This window comes from Tenebrio molitor, chromosome 7, assembly GCF_963966145.1.
Source record: "Tenebrio molitor chromosome 7, icTenMoli1.1, whole genome shotgun sequence".
In the NCBI taxonomy this organism is placed as follows: domain Eukaryota; kingdom Metazoa; phylum Arthropoda; class Insecta; order Coleoptera; family Tenebrionidae; genus Tenebrio; species Tenebrio molitor.
In genome coordinates this window covers 19728030-19750280 of record NC_091052.1, presented here as the reverse complement: position 1 = coordinate 19750280, position 22251 = coordinate 19728030, and the positions used below count along the sequence as shown (strand labels likewise).

Genomic DNA, 22251 nt, shown 5'->3' with positions numbered 1-22251 from the left:
ATTATGGCAACGACTGTCAAAAACCGAGAAAACAGATTATGACGAAGCAGTTGATGAATTTTTATCTTCAATAAAAAGAACAGAAGAAGAGGCTGAAGCGTTGGAACAGGAAACGCGTTTTAAATACGAAAGTGGGAAGTGGCTTGAAGAACGACGACCTTTAATTTTGCAAAAATCTGCAAACGTCGAAAAAATAGAGACACTTCAAAGACAGTAAAACATTTGTTACATTCTGCAATTCTGGACAACGTGAAATCCATAAAGCATGGCCAAAATGTATGATGATGAAACTTGGTAAGAACTCAGATATAAATATTTTTTTTGGGACCCGAAAACTAAGAAAAAGAATGTATGGGCTCAAATTAAACTGAGTTTTGCAGAGCAGGGGCACATCGTCACCGAGGAGATCCTCGACAGAAAATGGCGAAATCTAAAGAAAAACCTTTACAACTATAAAGGACAACGTCAAAAGAACTGGCCGGGGACGGATTCCCTGGGAACATTTCGATGCTTTCGACTCCATTTATAAAGAAGATCGAACTATCAACGCCCCTAAGACAATAGGTGCGTTTTATTGTCCCCTATCATCCATCTAATTGATCAATCCAATCGTTTTATTGCAAAAATAGTGTCAGCCGCTAGCTATCTTCGACATCGTCTCTGGAGACGATAGGACGCGCTAGCAATGGAGGGGGAACTGTCATCTGCACGTCAATTAGTCAATTCTGTCAAGTCTGATATGGTTTGGTTTTGTTATTGTGTTCATTTACTGCCTTTTGTGTTCTACGCTGTTTTTAAAGATTAATTGACTTGAGATGGAGTGTAAAATACTCCAGTTAGAAGACGGGACTTTATTGTGGTACAATTCAGAAAGTAAGTTCAAACTTCTAAAAGAGAAGAACATGCTAAAAAACTGTTCCTAAAAATGTTTTTCTTAGCAAATGTTTATCAAGCGGTATCAACCAATGATTTTACAATTTACTCTAGATGCGCCGTAGCTGGGTCGGGCAATGCGATGAAGTGATTTCAACCATAAGAGTGAGAAGGAGCATATGAATGAATAACAGGTTTAACAAAGAGAGGCTGACTGGTACCACGTGACTGTGGGCAACTTTCTGAACTTATATATTGACTCTTATGGGGAAATTAATAAGAGTTCTTACTAATTTGTAATAAAAGAACTACAGGGTTATTCTAAATGATTGTAGTCGAAGTAGGCGTGAAAACTGAATGTAAAATTTATGGTTGCCGCTCCACATAAAAAAAAAACATCAAAACGATGTGAATAAGTGAGTACTATGCCGGCCAAAAAATTTTGGCCGTCATTCAGGCCTATTCTGTAAGACACTTGGTTAAAAGTTAAACGTTAAAACAACGGTTAAAATATTTTAACCGATTGCGCTATTCTCTAAGCCAAAATTTTAACCAAAAGTTGTTAAAATTTAACTCAAATTGCTAATTTTTAGCGGGTGGTCATACCCAGCCGTTAAAAATTAACTTACGTCAAAACGGTCCCAAATTATAATGGCATTCGCAATGAATATTCTTTTGGTGCATGAACTGGAATGAAGGCGACAAATGTACTCGTAAGTAAATTTTTCGACAAATCAAATAATTTTGTAATTTTGCCACCGGCGGTAAAAATTGAATCACCCTGTACAGCTTTCTCATTGTAGCTTGAGCTGTAAGAACCGGATGCGTAGTGGTCTTACAGCCCCTTCACTAATTTTGTCGCATTTCTTTGCCGCTTCCAGGACCTTTTTATCTGACCTTTTCATTCAACTTTGCGCATCCCTCACAGCTCAAGCTACAATGGGCAAGGTGTAACATATTTGAGTTGATACCTAAAGTGCATCTATCGATATTTAAACCGACCTTTTGATTCCTTGAGTGGTTTATTGCCGCTTAACGAGGATTGTCCTAAAAGTGGTACCAATTACCAATTACTTTCATTTATACAGTGAGGGGCAAAAGTAATGCTACAATTCGATAAATCATAAACTGTTGAGTTTTGAAAAAAGAACAAAAACCGGTCGATTTTTAATTTCAATTTCACGTTTTTGAGTAGTCTGTGCCCATATCAATGTAGTCTGCAACTATTAGTTGAGGTTAGGTATAATTTTGCAAATAATTATGACTGTTGTTCCTCCAGCTGACAGTGATTTGCGACGTTGCCATACGTATTTGTACGCTTCCGTGCCTGACTTCATTCTTCAAAATAACCTAGCCGCTAAAATAATTTGTCTTACAGAATAGAATTTTGGTTATTTGTAGATAACCGGTTGTTAAAAATTAATTTATTAGCGGATGGTTAAAATTAACAGACGAGTTACAGAATAGGCCCGATTGTCTGTCAATTCAAAAAAAAAAAATTGTAATCCGTACTTTATTGTCATCATGATTACCGTCTTGATTATGAACGTTATTTTTTGGGTGGTAAATTGCAAAACTCAAAATTATTTTGTCATTTCTACTATATAGAACGTTTACCTCAGGTTATCTACACTTCTGGACAAAATTAAGGGACCATCAATAAAAATTACAATTACTTGATGAAAGTGTCATTGATCTTAATAAAATTCACACATGTAATAGTTAAGTGTATATTACATTATTTTTATAGCATGCCATGAAGAAATGAACAAAGGTAATGCACTTTTTTCCAAAATAACAAATGTCAACAAAAAATTGTACTTGTTAAAGATTCAATTTTGAGTTGTTTTACTGTATTAAAGCGTTGATTTTATCATTATAAAAGTAGAAAATCTGTTTTCCGTTACACAGTAAACCAAAAGTATGCCTAGACGGCATCTTAGAGTTGAGGAAGTGTCTCAGATCATTATTCTTCTTCGCGAAGGATATTCGCAGAGAGAAGTTGCTCAAATTTTGAATACCAACAAATCTGTGGTACAAAGAGCTGCTGCAAGACATAGAACCACTGGCAGTTTAAAAAGAAAAAGAGGACAAGGGGCCAAAAGGAAAACAACCGCCAGGGAAGATCACTACATTGAACTGCAAGCTTTAAGAAAGCGTTTTGTAACCTCTCGGGAGTTAAAAAATGACCTTCGTTTGGCTACTGGAAAAGAAAAAAAACAAAAACTGTAAGAAGGAGGCTGAAAGAAGTCAATCTGATTGCCAGAAAACCTGCAACTGGTCCAATTTTGACAGCCTTACATAAAATAAATCGTTTGTCTTTTTGTTTAAACCACCAGGAATGGAATGAAAGACAGTGGGATTCAGTTCTATTCACTGATGAGTCCCGATTTCACATTTCCAATTACGATCGTCGTGTTCTCGTTTTGCGAAGACCTGGTGAAAGGTACGCAGTGTAACATTCGTGGAGTTGATAAATTTGGTGGAGGATCTTTGATGGTATGGGGCGGAATAAGTTTCAATGGTCGTACACAATTAGTTATAGTGCGCAATGGATCAATGACGGCAGCAAGATATAGGGACGATATGATTGTACCTCATGTACTGCCATACGCTGAAAATTTTGGTCCGAACCTTATTTTTATGCACGATAACGCAAGACCACACATTGCTCATACTGTAACAACTGCTTTGAGAGATGCAAATATTGACTGTCTAGAATGGCCAGCGAAAAGCCCTGATCTAAATCCTATTGAGCACCTGTGGGATCACTTAAACCGACGAGTTAGAAGTGCTCATGCACATCCAATAAATCTTGAAGAGCTGTCCAACTTGCTCAGATACCACAACAGAGCATTCAAAACCTCATTAGCAGTATGCCAAGAAGGATGCAAGAGTGCATGACAGTCAGAGGCGGAAACACAAGTTATTAGTTTACGTTAATAATTTTTTAAAGTTACATTTCTTAATTAATTGTTTTTCGAATTTTTGTCTATTTTTAGTTTTTTAGCTAGATTAAGTTGAATTTGTATATTTTTTTGACGTTCGTACCAATTAAATAACGTAAAGTACACTTAACTATTACATGTGTGAATTTTATTAAGATCAATGAGACTTTCAGCAAGTAATTTTAATTTTAATTGGTGGTCCCTTAATTTTGTCCAGAAGTGTATGTACGATTGCTCTAATTTTGTTCATTCATGTCGGATTTTTGGAATATCTGAGCTTCAAACAGTTTAAATTGATTGTCAAAATGACAAGAATCGAAAGTAGGGTTACGATTCCTAAAGGTTTATTTACACTTTTCTTGAATGTCAAGAAAGTGACTGCCAAAATTTTGTGGCCGCCATAGTACACACCGTTCACACACGGGAGTTAAATTGGGTGCAAAACAACTCAATATTTCTGGATTCAATCGTTAATTTAACATAATTATATTTGCAATACAAGATCGTGTTATAAATACAAGAAATTATAAAAAACACATATGCGATCGATCATCGATAAATGTAAGATTTGCGGAACTGAAGGGGAAACCATTGAACACATCATTTCTTCTTGCACCGTTTTGGCTCAAAGCGAATATAAAAAACGTCATGATATATTCGCAAAAATTATACACATGAATTTAGCAGTTAAAAAAAGCCTGACTAGCCTAATAGCGTGTACAAATTTCAATAACCTAACTCCTCGGAGGGTCCTCCGGGTCCCAGACGTTCAACAAACGAGTACCGGCAAAACAATAAAAAAAAAAATCCTTTCTTTAGCGAAGGAGGAAGGCCGACGGATCCTACGTAACGTCGCTATTCGGCTACGCCGCCCGCATAAGCGGAGAGGTCCTCTAAGTCTTTCTTCGCTCAAAAAAAAAAAAATTTGAAGTCAAGATGTTTTTCTTCGTGAAGAACCACGCGCAAAAAAATGTTCGGTGAGCGCGATACACAATTCCTGGCGAGGTCGCTCACGGATTGATAATCGTTCGTGAACATAAAAACCCGACGGACTTGATAAGAAAGTTTTTTCTTAAGTTGGTACAATTATTGAAATCACGCGCCTTATGACAAAACTGGAACTTTAACAGTCGAACAAATTATAAATCCTAAACGCGATATACAAATTAAATGAGTTTGATAGAACTATTCACCCGCCGAAATAATGAGTGACAATGGAAATTTGACTATAGTTAAATACAAACGCTCAATTAGTTCGACGGAGTGACAAAATACAACCGAAACTTTGGGAAGCCACGGCCTGTGGAAAATGGTGTGTCACCACTGCTCCTGACTTGCTGGAGGGTAGATCCGGCACCTTCCGGTGAGTCCGGGGATGACCTGGACTGACAGGACCCGACGAGATCCTGATCCGCAAAAGCGTTCGGTCTGGAACCTTCCGTAGTGAAGTCCGTGATCCGCTTGGCGATGTGGGCGGTGGTACTTAGACGAATCGTCTCCAACGGCCCTCGTGAACTCCACTACGTCGTCTCGTCGGCCCTGCAAATTCACTCGATCACTGTCCACTTGACTCTCCCCAGGCACTGACAACACTCCCGGCAAAAGGTTGTGAAAAATCCCCGTTCTGTCTCTGGTTCCCCCGATTTATAGCTTCCACCCCCTCTGTGCGCAGATTTTTCGGCGGAAGTCCGAGTACGTTTCCGTCGCGATGGATTCTAGAACATTCTAGAAAAATCGCGAAGATTTACAATCGCGCGGCGATTTAAATCGTAACAGTAGTTATCATAAATTATTGACATTTCTTTAATTTTCAATGATTTTAGGTCTGTACAATTTTTGGAATTGCTGGGGCGTGTCGTTCCGATGAATTGATTAAATTAAGCATTGATGATATAGAGGATAAAGAATCAATTCTTATTGTACATATTACAAAATCAAAAACAAATAAGCCTAGGACCTTTATTGTAACTGCTGATTTTGAAGGAGGAATCAAACCTATTGAGTTATATAAGAGATACCTAGCCCTGCGTCCTTCGCATGTAAACAATATAAGGTTTTTTCTTTCATATAGACAAGGAAAATGTACTATACAGCCAGTAGGCATTCACACCATTCATTGGTGGTATTCCAAGCAAAATTGCTAGTTATATAAACTTACCTGACGCTTCATTATATACTGGTCACTGTTTTCGCAGAACATCCGCCACCTTATTTGCTAATGCTGGTGGCAGTAAAGAGAATCTCAAGCGTTCATGGTGGATGGAAAAGTGATTCTGTTGCTGAATCGTACGTGGAAGAGTCGGTTTTGAATAAAACAAAAATTGCAAAAACAATTCTTGGCGGTATTCACCAACAGCCAGCACAGTCAGAAACTTTCGCCGATATAGAAATTTTACAAAAATCTGAAATGGAGAAAAATCCAAATACTTGTTTAATTGGCGAAGATGTGGAAAAGAAAAGTAGTCATATTAACAACATAGTAACAAACACTTCCAAACCTTTTTCAATAGCTGCTCCTTCAACGTCTGGTATCAATTTTAATAATCCATCTGGTTGTACATTCACATTTAATATATATAATAAATAATAATGTTCTAATATTGAAATAGTTATTTACTTTCTAAAATATAAATCTACAGTTGAAGTAAGCAAATAGATTGACTTCCGTAAGTAGCAGTGAGGTGGTAGGTAGTCGATAAAATCTTGTATGCAACACGGCAGTAAAGTGTCTTTATCGAACTTGTTTGCTTGCTCGACTCGGCTTCGCCTCGTCTCACAATCTGCAAACTCGTTCGATAAAGTGTCACTTTACTGCCTTGTTACATAAATAGCTATTCCTTCACTCGCATTTGGGCTTCTTTCCTGAAAACTTGAGTAGCACGAGTGACAAGCAGGGCGAGCGGTTTCATCACGATGTGAAATTTTTTGGAGATCGGCACAAAGGCTTTTGGGATGAAAGTACGAGTATGTTAGGGGATTATTGTTGGTCTGTTATAAGGGAAACTGCTTTAGAAAATTATAACAAACAAAGTAAAATAGGTCATTTTTGATTTTGTTGATTTAGGTTTTAGTATCCGGCACGGCAATTTTGCCGGAGTACATACATTATTACGGATAATACTATCAAGTAATAGTGCATTGCTTATCAACATAATTACCGGCGTCTCGCCTCCACATTTTGACTTTTTTGTGTTTTATGTTCTGTGTCAATGTTAAGGAATTTCCTCACGATATGACATGAGTATAATAATATACCTTTTTGAATTTCAACCACCAATGTGTTCTCTAAGTCCAAAATTTTTAAATTTTTAAAGAGATTGCGGTCCTATTCCTGTTGCTGAAACTATAAATGGTAAAATCGAAATTTTTTCTAAACACCAAAGATTTCTCATAGCAACGGAGAGTTCTATACTTGGGCCAACCAACAGATATAGTAATAAAACCGCCCCCTAGTGCCCGCGTATTTTAAATATAGTCCATTCATTTTAAATCTTGGGTTTAGTAATAAAACTTGCCTGCTTTGACACTTGTCCGAAACTCAGTGAATCTAAAACTCTGTTCAATACCGAGTGTCAACTACCAAACCTGACCATAGGAATTTAACATGAAAAATAGTTTTTGCGTGATTTCAGGTACCTACTTCATTAAGAAATTGATTAAATTTAACATTTGTTAAATGGTCAAGTTATTAGAAACATTTTTATTCACATTTATCAAAATGTCGAAATATGTTTGTGTTTAAATTTACTACTAAAATCGCCCAATAATTTGATTATTAAAAATACCATCCCAAACATTAAATTTCTGAGGGCATTGCGTTCTTGTAAATATCGAGTGTTCTGGGTGGCTCATTATTTAACATACATTTGCATTCGTCGGTAAAACATCTGTTTTTAGGTACTATAAATATGTTCTGCTTACCTTATCTATACGACTGGTGCAGGTAATAATAAGACATCCCAAGCGTAGACAGAAAGTACATAATAATGGGGTTTTCCCGAATTTTAAAAATACAGGACCGGCCGGCCCTAAGCCACTAAACAATTACAGTCTTAGTTGTACCGTTCAAGAAATAACTTGTGTTGTGTAAAGTGAATTCAGTGCGTTAATTTTACTCAATATGTAATATTTGTTGCCAATACTGGTGAATCATCTAATGAATTTGATTCAGATGACGATTAATTTTCTATTTGTTTATGTAAGTATTTTATTATTTTATTTATTAATTTACTTTAAAGTATACATGTAATGGATACTTTATTAATTACTCTTATTTCTTTATTTAGTAATCTTATTTCTCAAATACAAAATTTCCCAATACAAAATCAACAATCTCTTAACATTTTTTTGGTCACTGATCGCAAAATGTGTTTTAATTTTTTTTTATTTGCGGATACTTTAAGGTCTCTTTCTTTTGCTCGTCGATAAGATGGTGAAAGTACGACGTGGTACCAATTTTATGTGAACAGAGGGATTACTACTTTACAGTACCCACACAATGAAAACTTGCCGCTTTCGTAATTTACGGCGTTTTGAGTTTACAACTTTACCCAAGATTTAAAATGAATGGACTATAGCAGCTTCCAATTGGCTTATTCAAAATGTGCCCAGATTTTCGAAAGCCTGATGTACATCCACAAAAATTACTTGACGGCATCCGGCATCTCATTCGTTTTAACCTCACTTCTGGAGTTTGACCACGTGTTTATGTTTGTTTGTTTTCCTTGGCATTTTTCGATTTGTATTATAAAATAGTTTTTTTTTCAAGACTTTTGGTTCTCTATTTGTTAGAAAGAACCTGCTTCATTGTAAAACAGGCTTCGGCGTATATCGTTCTACGCAACTAGGCCACATCCCCTTTTTTTATTACTATATCTGTTGGTTGGTCCAAGTATAAATATTTATTAATTTTTGTATTACATATACAGGGCAAGTCACATAAGGTTTATTTCTGAATTTATTTTGTACGCAACCAAGAATACTAATTACGCTGACCACTTGATACCATTTATAATGTGATTTTATTTAGTAATCCACGTAGGTATGTAATTTGGCTAAAAATGTCAAAATGACAGTTGATGAATTTAATTTTTTCATTAATCAGAACAGGAAAATGTCATTGTGACATTTTTAGCCAAATTACATACCTACGTTGATTACTAAATTAAATCACATTATAAATGGTATCAAGTAGTCAGCGTCATTAGTATTTTTGGTTGCGTACAAAATAAATTAAGAAATAAGCCTTATGTGACTTGCCCTGTATGTCTGTGTTATATTGTGTGAATTTGGAACAGCTATATCTAAAAGATATGCTTGCTTTTGTTGTTTATTTAAAATAATAATGTCTGGTCTGTTATGCTGAGAATCGCCCTCAAATGTCACATGATTTATATTGACAAATCACAACTCCGAATTGTTTGAATAGCAACCAATCACAATTTAATTAAGCGGAAATTTTCCCTAGGGAAAATTTCCGATATAATTGACCTAGGGAAAAAATGTTTCGGGCGATTCTCTTCCAAATATACCTCGGGACAGATATATATCGCCAGAAATTTTTTCTTGCAGTCCAACACTCGTGTTTGTCGCTCAAAATTACCCTCGGGCTGGCGCCCTCGTGTAATTTTCTTGCTACAAACACTCATGTGTGAGGACTGCTCGAAAAAATTTCCGGCAATATATCTGTCCCTTGGTATATTATATATGAATATGAATGTCAGTTAAAACTGTACTATTGGGGACAAATTACTTTGGTCGTCAAAGTCAGTTGACTGACATAAAGTTGTAAAGCAAGCATTAGGACGGTTAACCTTATTTTTTACTACTGTCAAAATTACTTTAATCTATCAGTGTCATACGGGTGGGGTAAATCCCAGCTGCGGAGGCAGGGTTCAAAAGTAAAAGATCAACATGGTCGCGGTTTAGACAACCTTCAGAAGCAAGTAAGACGATTCTATATTTATCAAAAACTGAAGGTGCCATATTTTTGACAAGAATAATTTGAAATTGTCATGTATATTGACATTAATACTTGATTTACATTTGAAGTGTCAAAAAGTGACGACCAAAGTATTTTGGCCGCGATAGTACGATCAAATAGTAGTTTATTTGACGAGTTTGTGTGTAAATTGGGCCTTTTTTGGCACGCGTGGGCCATTTTAAAACGCGAGTGAAACGAGCGTTTTAAAGGCCCACGAGTGCCAAAAAAGGCCCGATTTACAAACGAACGAGTTGAATACAACGTTTTTTTGTTCGACGAGCCCCTTAAAGGCTCCAAATCGCTTAAAATCTTTAAAATTAGCTTGACGTTTCGTTTTGACAAGTTGTCAAATTTATCAAAATCCGTTCACACAGGAGAAAATTCTCAAATTCTGACAGTGTCGAACAAAAAATATAATTTGTAATTGTCATTTTCCAAACAACTTTCTGGTTTATAAATATAATGTGGTTGTGTATCCTTTAATCCGCTGAATTTGGAGTTTAATTTCTCTTTCAGCGTAATTGGGGTGATTTGCTATCGTTACTGTGTATTACTATATTGTCCAATGGACTAACAAATTGTATGTTTAATAATGTTGATATTGCGAATCGAAAAACCGCCCTAACTAGGAAATAATAATATTTTTAAGCGAGTTAAACGAGGTTTGATCGAATGCTAATGCGTCGTAAGAGTCAAATTTGCCTAATTCCACACATATGGAAAATGAGTAACAAGGGAAGGGGGGTAAGCGAGTTAGCGTCCCCTATTTAAAGTTTTGGCACATTTGTTTTGAGAAAATTCGGTTTTTGACTGTCTTTCTAGCTAGTCGATATCCGTGTGTCTACCTTTGCGATATTTTTAAAAATTTCCAAATTTAAACTAATTGTTTTTATTAAATCACTTTAACTTCGTTAAGAGTGCCCAGTGCTAATAAATAAGTTAGTGCCAGTTCAAACAACAGGTGCCGACGATCAACCAGGGTGTTAAACTTTCTAGGCAAGCCCGAGAAAGGGTTACATTATTTTTTGATTAATTAACTTTATGGCAAAATGTACTTGTTTTCCGTTGAACTTATTTTATCATTCATTCACCATGGAATTTTCAATTTCAATTTATTCAACAATTTGGAATAACCAAAATCAAAATTTAAAATAATTTTCCAAGTTTCGAGGTATTTGAAGTAAATGCTTCAAGCTAGAGGTAGCCTGCAACAAATGATTCTATTTCCGATGGAAAGGGGCCGCAACGCTTTGGTGGTCGGATTACCTAAATTACAAATTTAACTTATCTAATCCATTTATTCGACATTTTTTATAATACATTCTTTACTCCATATTTGAGTGTAACCACCAGTCAGGGATTTTGAAACTTAACAGTCAATTGCCAATTTATAACTAAATCGTTCCTGGATTTTCTCAACTGGTGCCCTCAAATCAGATCGAAATTTCTAGTTATAACCATTAGGAAGATAGAATAATTGGTTGCATATTCAATATAGGGTAGAGTAGGGCTATTTCTCTCTCGCGTCGTGTTTAGGCAATCAAAGCAAAATTATTGTTTTGCACCAATTGCACCTGAAATTATAGGCGCGTTTGTCGGCCACCAACGATGAGGAGAGTCGTGGTTCCCGGGGACCCTCTTCTCCAACTTTACTAGGTCTAAGACACGGTGCCAGGTCGTAGCTTCCGGCCGTGGACTTAAAATGGGCGTCGTAATTCCCGCTCCAACGACATGTACTATGTATGTGTGGGCTACCACGAGGACAAACGAGACAAAATAACCATCCCGGTTACCTGTAATAAACGGGTGTCGCGTACGACAAAGTTCTGTACAAGTCTTTGTCGAAGCTCGTGGACGAAAATTTGTGATAGAAATGACGCCTACAGTCATTCAGATTAATTTGCGAGGACTTGTGTATCCGGGTTTTGTTCGGAAGTTGTGATTGGTGTTTAAGCACCGGACTTTTACCGGAAGAGGTATTTCGGCACTAGGGCGTAATAGTTAAATGCGATTCTCTATTAAATGCCGCGAGCATGTTACCTTCCGACTCTGGTAAAAGTGTAACTTAGTAAACGCGATATTAAATGTTGCTTGGGTAATATAAGTTCGAACAAGTTACCTGAAGGTTAGGGTAGATTTGCCGTACGTAAATATGATTGCATAAAAATGGGGGTTACAGCAAAATCAAACTTTTTGAAATCTAAATTGGATAACATAAAATATAATCAGGTGAAGACTGACGACTCAATCATCTGGTTAAATTCATGATCACAATTACCAAGAAAGTCTCTTACGAATTTGATTACAAACATAACCTCAATAATAATTTTAACGCAGTGCAAAATTTGATCAAACCCGCAGAACTCATCCATTTTGTAAACAAGGCTTCAAAATAATTTTGTAATAAAATCATTGTGGGGAACTTGTATTGAAATCCCTTCCTCCATGCGTTTTGACACTACTTTGTCTCCGAATTTGTGTTACGACTACAGAGTATTGCCTAATAGGCGCCTTAAAATAAAACATCATCATCACTATAAAGGTGACTATCGACGAAAATTAACACAACGTAGGTAAGTGAAAATAATAAGTATAAAGGGTTACTAGACGAGCCAAATAGATTAGTATATCAAATTGAGAGTTTAAAAGATAGATTAACAGTTAAAAATGCGAAAATTTACGACATCATCACGATCACAATGGACGGTCTCACTACAGTACCTACAACTTGTTTTTTTTTCCTTCATGTTCAGGGGGTGCACAAGCTGAAATATTTAGGAACAGGAAAAAAATTTTTTCATTCAATGTGCAGACAGTAAGTGATGCCAATTTAAAAATATTGGACATTGTTGCAAGATGGCCAGGATCTGTGCATGATACAACAATATTTCGTAATTCTCGTTTGTGTACACGCTTCGAAAATAATGAAATTAATAATGCAGTACTTGTGGCAGATGCTGGCTATCCTGTAAAAAATTATTTGTTGACGCCTTTATCCCAAACACACACACGAGGAGAAAATCTATATAATGAAGCCTTGATCAGAACCCGAAACACTGTTGAAAGATCATATGGTGTTTGGAAACGAAGATTTCCCATTCTGAGCAACGGCATCAATTTAAACATCGCCAAAGTGCAAAGGATAATAGTGGCAACTGCAGTATTGCACAACATTGCAATTGAAAATAATGAAGAAGACCCACCTCCATTAAATCAGCGGGAAGAAGCTTTATTTAATCAAGCAATTGACGTACCGATAGATTTGATAGAAAATATAAATGGCGGCAATTTTGTTAGGAATGAAATGACCAAGTGTACAACGTTGCCGGTTGATTTTTTGGGTAGAATGCAGTGTTGGTGGTTATTTGGCTTTGGCAAAGACTATATCTATGCTTCTGATAAAATATTTAATTCTATAAGGAACTGATTGCACTTTAAAAAAATTCTTTTTTGATAAAAATTGTTACTGGCATTAGTTTGAAACGGCAGCATAATTTACTACTTGCAGGTATTTGTAACAAGCCAATATTTTATAAGGATCTTATGTTTGCTTTTCATCATAGGTACAGGGTCAACTGAATACGAGTATAAATAACACAACGAGACAAATGTTATTTTGTCGTTTACGTCAACTAGGGTGCCAATTCACGTTAAAGTTATCAAAAGGGATAGAGATCTGTGGATTTCCAAAATGCTACCAAAATTATTTTACTTCTATTAATATTGTATAGCCCCAGAGATAGTGCCAGGAAATTTGAAAAAAAATAAGAAGTGTGTAGATCAACCTTGTATTACTGCTGCAACTGTGGCACATCAGCAAAAACAGAAATACAAGGAAAAATCCGCATCCGGTAGTAATGATGATGGCATTTTGTTACTAGAAGAAATAAATACATAATAATTAATAACTATGTAACTTTGTTTCCTTATTCTTAACATACATTCTTAACATTCTTATGCATACGTGCACTGTCTAATTAAAATTATAAGTCCTTATCAAAACGTTTGTTTTTGGATAAAAAATGGCGGTTTGATTCAAAACTCAAAATGCCATAATAGTTCTACAATAAATAATGTTTTTTTTTAATCATTTTAGAGTAATATGATGTTTGGGTTGTTTATCTTTCTGTTTAAAATAATAAAAATTTTCCCGAAAACATGGGAGACACGTAAATACTTTGTTTCGTGCCTATTTGTAGTTGAAATTTGGAAACCTTATTTTTAGCAGCAAGGCCTGCTAAATCTGCACTGCGCTGCGCTTATTACGGCCGTAACAAAGCTCGGGTTTTCAATGGTGCAATTGATTCCGCTAACCTCAAAAAATTTACCATGACCAACTTCATTAAACTATATATACAGTGAGTGGCAAAAGTATGGAATACATTTCTTAAAAATTAAACAAAATTTTTTTCAAAAAAATCTTTGGGCAGGTCAATTTTAGTTTATAAAAATACATATTTTAATACAAAATAAAATTCCAAGCAGTCATTTGTTTTCGAGTTATGACGTCATCGATACTTTTTTAAAATGGAAACCCCCTATTTTTTTTCTTGATTCTGATGGCCGCTACTACATGAGGTTGATCTACAAGTTTTAAACGGAATTTCACTGGGTAAAATTCTTCATTCTGACAAAACCTGTGCTGCAATTGCCAGTCATATCGCAACAGAAATGAAGAAAAACATTTGCAAAGATATCATTAGCACAAAGAAAAAAATATCTGTTTTAATAGATGAGTCGACAACTCTCAGTAAACGAACCGTGTTGATAGTTGTTCTAAGAATATTTTTTGAAGACATATCTGGAGACGCTTATACGTTCAATCTAGATCTAATCGAACTAACTGACGCATCTGCGGAAAGCATTACCAAGGAATTATTGAGATGTTTAAATGAATATGGCTTCGACGATTTTTTTTTAAAACACTGTTTTATTGCCTTTGCTTGTGACGTAGCTTCCGTAATGCTCGGCAAAAATTCCGGAGTAGCCACACGTTTGAAAACAATGTTTCCAAATTTAGTAGTGTGGCATTGTTCTAACCATCGACTAGAGCTTGCTCTGAATGACGTTGTAGATGAAATTTATGGTATAAATCATTTCAAGATATTTATGGATAAATTGTACTGTACACCCTTTACCACCAATCTCAAAAAAATCAAAATGAACTTCGAGAAGCTGCAAATTCTTTGGATTGCGAAATTTTAAAAATTGGCCGAATTTTAAGTGTCCGTTGGGTAGCATCTAGCAGACGTACCGTGAATGCTGTCCTCAAAAATTATCCCGCACTTTGTGAATACTTTAACAGAGCTTCCACGGATATGTCTAGGGATGCAAGAGAAAGGAGCAAATATGATGGTCTCAAAAAAATGATCACATCCGTTGAATTTGTAGCAAATTTAAATGCTATGTCCGATGCATTAGACGAGTTAGGTGATTTATCTGAATTTTTTACAAAGACGTAACATTACGTTAATTGATGCGGACAAAGCTGTAAGAACTACCATTCGTGTACTAGATTCTATGGCAAATGAGCCTGGTCCTAACTTTCTGAAGTTCAGAATGCTCTAAATGTAAAAGAGTTTAAAGGGGTTCCGTTACATGACGGAAAAGTAAAAATTATCAACACCGCACAGTTGTTTAGAAGTTTAGCCAACAATCTGAGAAATCGAATGATGACGTCAAGTTCCTCCCACGTCAGTAGTAATGCTGGAAATGACAATTCAATAAAACAATATAATCTTTTACTAAAAAATCTGGAGGTTTTGAATCCAAAAAATTGGGCAAAATCTGATGACGATGAAGCGGACATAACATTTGGAGATAAAGAGGTTCGCCAATTCATTTTAGAAGAACAAGTGCAAGGTATAATTAAAATGTTTTTTAAATGAATATAATTAGATATATTTTATCTCTGTTGTAGATATTATTCGTGGTTTTCGAGCATTTAAAATGAACAGAGGAGAAGGGGATATTCCAGAAGATTTTAAGCCTCTCTTAAAAGCGGTGGCAACGATCCCTATTTCAACAAGTGAATGTGAAAGAAATTTCAGTTCAATGAATGAGATCGTTACACCTACAAGAACTTCCTTAAATTCGAAGACTGTGGCAGGATTAGTTTTTATTAATTGTTTTGGTCCCCCGTTATCAAAATTCAACCCTCAGTCATACCTTCGTTCATGGCTTACTAAAGGCCATCACTATGATGCGGCAAGCCGCAGAAGAATAATAAAAGAGGACAATACTTATAAATCATTATGGAAATTATTATAAAACTTAGAATGTTATGGAACAAAAAGTATATTATAAAAATTAAATATTGGTAAATAATTTAATAATAATTTTATATAATATATTTTACCAATATTAGTTTGAGCAAGTCTACATGTTTTAATAGTAAAAACCAAAATTTTTCTTAATTTTTTTTTATTCGATTTTAAAACAATCGTTCCGTTTCGTAATTTTGTCCATTTCGAGCCCTGCATACGTATCATTGAAATCGCAAGTAAACATGGATAAATCGATGTATTTTTCTTTAATATAAAAACATTACATTAAAATTTTCGGATTATCCGGAATTTCGCTTAATCCGGGAAGGGTCCGGTCCACATTAGGCCGGATAATCGGGGTTCTACTGTATATAGGTAGGTGTATAGACATACCCAAATTGTAATGAGACGTCTGGACTCAGGAAGGAGTGAGTGATTTAAAACATCTAATAATAAAAAAAAAACACAGGCACAATATTTTGGACTTTAGTGCTTTAGGTAAGAAGACATAAGACAGCAATTGAATCGCTGATTGCAGAAAGGATACACGTCATGTTTTCTAGCATTTTGTGATTATTACTTGAAATATGTATTTGATTTTTGATTGAAGTTCCATCAATTATTATCATACGCAAGTCCCAAAAAAAGCAATTTTTTTGTGTGTCTCAAAATTTCTATTCACTGACTTGTACCCTTTCTGCAATCAGCGATTCAACTGGATAGTGCGTATCGCTAAAACATCCGCAAACATAACGAAAACGTTGACAAAAACAGACATATTTTAAATCAGTTAATAAACTGCGTTCTTTTTTGTGGTGCTTTCGAGTTGGCACTTCGTGGACATGATGAAACAGAGAGTTCAGAAAATCCTGGAGTATTTCGAGAGCTCGTGAATTTTGTGGCCGAAATGAATGTTTCAATGAAAGGGCATCTGAAAAATGCTACCGTTTTTCGCGGAACATCAAAAACGGTTCAAAATAAATTACTTGATGCTATGCTTAAAGTCTGCCAAAATGACATTAAACAGCAAATTAACTGAGTAAAATGAGTAAAAGCTCCAAAGAAGATTGAACCTATGTACAGTAAAGTTCCTAAGAACAACGAAATCAATTCTATCAGAAATATCCGAGAACAAGTTGAATCCTTATCACCACTTCAAGTTTTCTGCCTGTATTTTGCAGATGAAATATTGGGCGAAATAGTAAAATTTTCTAACAAATATGCCCAGGACAATAACAGGCATGACTTTATTTTGACAACGAGTGATTTACGAAAAAATTTTGGTATTCTCAATCTTCCTGGATATCATTCGCTACCGCAACAACGGATGTGTTGGAGTCTTGATTCAGACAAAGGGTTGGACATTGTAAGAAGCTGCATGTCAAGGCATTGATCATATGTATTTATTATCATATTTATCATAAGAATGACAAATTTGCCAAATTACGACCAATTTTTAACATGATGAACAGACGATATTTACAATTTGGTATTATTGTCCACAATATTTCAATTGACGTGGAAATGGTCCTATATAATTGAACTAAAAGGACCATCATCAGAAATTTATAAATTGTGCAACATTGTCGCTACCACCCCGATAAATACGACAGAAAGTGAACGGTGTTTCTCTACTTTAAAGCGTGTGAATACATTACGTACCACCCCATTAAAAAAATGGTATTTTTGGGCAATTTGCCTTAAATTTAAATGTCAAGATGACGGTTTATATAAAAAAAAAAAAATGAATTCGAGGACCCCCAGGGTTTTGTATGTAAAAAGGGTTAATTTCTCAAACTAAACAAAGATTTCAGAGCCTCTATGATCTGAGTAAAATGTTCGAAGTCTACATACATACATACATCTTTGTTTACATTGTATTACCGTTAATAATAAAAATAATAAGAATTTATTTTTTTGTATGAAAAATTTTTTCCTGGATACGGTACAAAATAGTTAGTACGCCATTTTTGGGACATCCTGTATGTTGCAAGGATTTTGTGTGTTTACCCGACATATTTATTAAATTTAACAATTCCATGTACAATAATAATAATAATACCTCAAGCAACGATAATGAAGATGAAATTACAGAATTAATTGAATTAGTTGGTGACTCTTACGATACTCCCTGTATCCAGTTATTAGACTGAATTACTTAGAATGTAGATTTTTATCAGCAATATGTATTTGAGTTATGTTTTGTTTTTGTTTGTTTTTTTTTTGATATTTATATGATGGTTATTTTTATATGCATGTGTGCAATAAATTGTGTAAACGTTTGTTTGAAGCTTTATTTTTAAACTTCCTACTCCCAAAATTTTCATATATGATTCTACCGCCACCTTTCGAAGGTACGTCTAATGTTTGGCGATAGGTGGCGACATTACGTCTTGAAGTTGGCGACAACGGTTCTAAAAACCTGGCAACCCTGGCTCTGCTGTCAAGATGGTGCAACTTTTTTACACTAATAATTCTACTATAGTCCATTCATTTTAAATCTTGGGTAAAGTTGTAAACTCAAAACGCCGTAAATTACGAAAGCGGCAAGTTTTCATTGTGTGGGTACTGTAAAGTAGTAATCCCTCTGTTCACATAAAATTGGTACCACGTCGTACTTTCACCATCTTATCGACGAGCAAAAGAAAGAGACCTTAAAGTATCCGCAAATAAAAAAAAATTAAAACACATTTTGCGATCAGTGACCAAAAAAATGTTAAGAGATTGTTGATTTTGTATTGGGAAATTTTGTATTTGAGAAATAAGATTACTAAATAAAGAAATAAGAGTAATTAATAAAGTATCCATTACATGTATACTTACTTTAAAGTAAATTAATAAATAAAATAATAAAATACTTACATAAACAAATAGAAAATTAATCGTCATCTGAATCAAATTCATTAGATGATTCACCAGTATTGGCAACAAATATTATACGAGTATATTGAGTAAAATTAACGCACTGAATTCACTTTACACAACACAAGTTATTTCTTGAACAGTACAACTAAGACTGTAATTGTTTAGTGGCTTAGGGCCGGCCGGTCCTGTATTTTTAAAATTCGGGAAAAGCCCATTATTATCTACTTTCTGTCTACGCTTGGGATGTCTTATTATTACCTGCACCCGTCGTATAGATAAGGTAAGCAGAACATATTTATAGTATCTAAAAACAGATGTTTTACCGACGAATGCAAATGTATGTTAAATAATGAGCCACCCAGAACACTCGATATTTGTCTCAAGAAAATCCGCGGATACATTTAACTACAAGAACGCAATGCCCTCAGAAATTTAATGTTTGGGATGGTATTTTTAATAATCAAATTATTAGTAGTAGTAAATTTAAACACAAACATATTTCGACATTTTGATAAATGTGAATAAAAATGTTTCTAATAACTTGACCATTTAACAAATGTTAAATTTAATCAATTTCTTAATGAAGTAGGTACCTGAAATCACGCAAAAACTATTTTTCATGTTAAATTCCTATGGTCAGGTTTGGTAGTTGACACTCGGTATTGAACACAGTTTTAGATTCACTGAGTTTCGGACAAGTGTCAAAGCAGGCAAGTTTTATTACTAAACCCAAGATTTAAAATGAATGGACTATACCAATCACATTTTTGCCTCACCTCCAGTCAGTATTGTTGCAACAATTTACTTAATTTTATAAGAATAAGGTATTAGAAAAATGGGTAATCTTGTAGTTTACGTCGTCCAAACTGTGCATCGCAATGAGTTAGCTTTTTAATAATTTCAACTTTTGTAAATGGTTATTGACAAAATTTTTGTAAATAGTTTTTCCGTGAATAACATAGAACCTCCCATAGGCCATGACAAAATTAAAAATAAAATGTCTGTCCTACCTTGTCTCGATGACTCGGATGAGTGGCTTAGAAAATCCTATCCAAAGACCCACCCCAGAGGTCTAAAAATGGTGTTAAGGGCTGTGTTGCACTCCAAGGGTCGAGTTGAACAATTGAACATCAAGATTAAACTACCCACCAGACGAAAATGCGAATATTGAGGTCGAGATGGTTGCGTTGCTTCGAACTAAACTGTCACTTGACTGCAACTGAAATTTTGACTCACAATACGGTCGCCTCGATTCCTCAATGTTCGATGATTGCGCCTTTACCGCTTTATCACCGATTCCAGCGATACCATACACCACTATCAAAGGAAACACGTGTTGAGAAAATTTCACGATTGGATGGAAATTGTGACTCACCGTGTTCTCACGAGTCCCTTCATCGATGAGGCGCTCCTTCAGTCAGTAAGAGTTCACATTTTTGGAAATTATAACTCCGAATTTCGGTAAATTAATTATGAAAGTTTTCACGACACGTGCGTTTCGAACCACGCATGGACATTACACATCACATTGCACATCTTCGTTCTTTATCTAGGTCTAGGATTGGACAATGGAAAGAGGAACTGAGGAAGGGGGGTAATCTTGTATACTGCGCAAGTGCGCATAGCGGGGACTGGAGACCATGGGGATGAAAGAAGGATTGCCTAACTGGGAATTCGATTGACATTAATGACATTTAGTTTCTGTTTGTGGGACCTGTTCAACTACATTACGGTGAGGGCAGGGGAAAGTAATTCGCAACTGCGCTTGCTCCGCCTCTTCAAGCGTTGGCTGGCGTTTATGATCTGTCATCTGTCATTGTTTTGTTTTGTAATTTTGGTTATGTGTTCTGTTCCCTCCAAATGTGCTATGCACAAAAAGTTACTTTTTGGAAGAAAATTGGAGTAATTGTTTCTAATAAGTGTAAAGCTGGATTTATACTCGTTTTTCGTATCAGTGTCCGGTAGTGAACTAGTGATTACGTTTCCGTAACAAAGTTGAAGTATGCGTAATACGTATTCACATTTATAAAAGCGTTCTGCATTATATTTCATTCATTAAATTTCATAGACGAAATATGCATTTAATTAATTCACTTGTATGATTGTATTAAATTAATATTGATGAAATACTTTTTTAGGCGTAGTATGAATTGGGGGTAAAGGACATAACCCAAGATTATGTTATATCTATATATATTTATTAATTTTTTAACCACCTGTAAACGGTTATGTTGATGCAATATACATAAGCTAATGAAAGTACTTATATCTGTTTTATTTTTAAAGTGTTATCAAATGTTCGTTTATTTTGTTTGGAATGCCGTTTTTGTTTGTTTTAATGGGTTTTATTATTTAATAATACTAAAACGTTAGCTTTAAATAATTAGAACCTATATAAACATCCAAAAAGTGCATTCAAAATAAAATAAACGAACTTAAGTTCCAAAGCTAAAAAAAATTCGAAACACGCTGTGCAAAATATTTGAATTTGCCGCAACTTTCAACTACAAAGTGCTGTGCTGGAGACCACATCAACGATACGTCTATGGACAACCGCAAATCTTACGATTATCAAAATTATCGATAGTTATTCAACAAATATTTACAATTTTAAATTTTAATTTCAACATCCGATTACGATTACAATTTTATCATAAAGAAAAATTTAAAGTTTCGATTGTTATAGATTGCAACTGTCCCGCGCCAATTTTTTGGCTAACTGACAAAGTTGAAAAACTTACAATGGCTACCATTTGAATAGGTTAAATCTTTTTTTCATGATATTTAGGTTAGGATGAAGTTTAAAGTTTAAATAAGTTAATTTTTTTTTAAGTCTTTGCCTTACAAAACTATGTTATTAATTAGTATTTAAGATGTTTTTGTTTATAGGTAAGTAGTTTCAGTTTAAAAGAATAAATGTTTAAAACAGTATTACATTTTTTGACTGATTATCCCACGACCTTCTAAACAGTCGAGACTGTTGGCTCTCTCCGGCCTGTTCATTTGCCAGTTTTCGGCGTTCGCCGTTTGGCGCTACTTTACCGGCGCGGAAATTGGCGCGAAACGTTAAATGTCAAAAAGATGACATGTAAAATGCTATTTGGAGACGTGTAAGGATTATAAAAGGACAAAAATATTCAATGAATTGGCTTCAGAAAGTTTAAATATTTGCCCAGGTAGGGATTTCAAAAATCTTTTAATCAGTAATAGACTTGCAATAATTTAAAATGTACTTTAAAAATATTCTTCACTAATATAATGTTGTAGGCAAGCCTTTCCAATAGTGCTGCTAATGTACCGCTCCCGACGGAAACAT

At 35.0% G+C, this 22251-nt stretch overlaps 1 long non-coding RNA gene across 1 annotated transcript; it reads right to left on the bottom strand.

Annotated features, from left to right (window-relative positions):
• Positions 1-19941: 19941 nt before the first annotated feature.
• Positions 19942-21258, bottom strand: LOC138135285 (uncharacterized). The gene is made up of 2 exons (XR_011160915.1): positions 20311-21258; positions 19942-20252 (listed from the first exon to the last, which is right to left on the bottom strand). It is a non-coding gene; the product is annotated as an uncharacterized lncRNA (long non-coding RNA).
• Positions 21259-22251: the final 993 nt, after the last annotated feature.